We start from the raw sequence: 1,478 nt of genomic DNA, 5'->3' as shown, positions 1-1,478 counted from the left end.
CTATGCTAAAATCTATAATAATATGTGAACTAATGTTAAATATATTGATAACTATCTTACCTGATCAACAACTTACCTGGGGCCGGCCTGACGATTCTTAATTTCACTGATCACGGGAAGCCAGCTTCCGCTAATCTCCAAACCACTATCTCTGTTCAGATTACAAGGATGCTTCAGGATCTCGAGGGCTTCTCTGATTTTCCGTTTCTGATGTTGCTCCTCTCTCGCGATAATTGATGCGCTTTCTAAGCAGATGTGGTGTTTGGTCTTCGAGGAGTGCTCTGCCAAGGCTGAGGTACGAGTTCTACCATTCCTGATGTCAGCGCCATGCTCTTTCAGTCTTGTCTGGAGGGAGCGACCGGTTTCACCTATGTAGCATTTCCCACATGAACAGTCTATTTTATAGACTCCTTTAAGCTGCTGTTTGTCAATATCATCCTTAACAGATTTTAAACTTTGTCTGATGGTGCCAGGAGCTGAGAATTGAGTTAGAATGTTTTTCTTTCTTAGGATCTTGGCCATTTTGTCTGTGACCCCATGGATATAAGGTAGAAAAACCTTACCACCATGAGGTTGATCATCCTCTTTGGGTTTGGGAGATGACAACCTCTTTTCAGCTTTCTTTATGGCTTTTTTAATCTCATGATCCTTGTAGCCTAAATTTTTGAAAGTTGAAACTAAATGCCTCTTCTCTTCATTTATATGTTCTGGGTCAGAAATTCGGAGGGCTCTAATGGCAAGAGTGTTCAGAACGCCAAGTTTTTGGGCTGGGTGATGGTGGGAATCCGCATGAAGGTAGCTTTCTGTGTGAGTGGATTTCCTGAAAACCTTATGGCCCAAAGAGCCATCCTCTTTTCTGATGATAAGAATGTCTAAGAAAGGGATGCTCCTATTCTCTTCAAGCTCCATAGTGAATTTTATATCAGGGGAAATGGAGTTAAGGTGATTGAAAAACCTGTCGAGTTCAGATTTACCATGGGTCCATTTTATATTGGTGTCATCGACAAACCGCTTCCACCAAGCTGGTTTTAAAGGATAAGATTCCAAGGCCTTCTTCTCAAAATATTCCATGTATAAGTTGGCCACAACTGGCGAGAGGGGTGATCCCATTGCTACACCAGATGTTTGTTCATAAAATGCTCCTTGGAATGTGAAAACAGTTGACCTTAGGCAGACTTCAGCCAGCTTTGCGGTCCCTGGATCAGTAACACTTCTTATAACCTGAATGGCTTCATCAAGAGGAATCTATAATATTAAAAATATCTATAATACTTTTAATTATTTTAATTTATAAATAATTAGGTCAAGAAGATTCAAAATAAAAAATATATACAAATAATTAAAATTTTAAAAATAATCTAATTGTGTAACATTTATATTTCCAATTATTTTCCTTATTAAATTTTAAGCAATCAAAATCTTCCCGCTCTTAAATCCAATTCTAGTTCATATTTAAATTTCAATAAATTTAAATTTGG

This window comes from Pinus tabuliformis, chromosome 6, assembly GCF_031772625.1.
Source record: "Pinus tabuliformis cultivar Carrire ecotype Pingquan chromosome 6, CPIR1, whole genome shotgun sequence".
Classification (NCBI taxonomy): Eukaryota; Viridiplantae; Streptophyta; class Pinopsida; order Pinales; family Pinaceae; genus Pinus; species Pinus tabuliformis.
Note: the sequence above shows the minus strand (reverse complement) of the source record.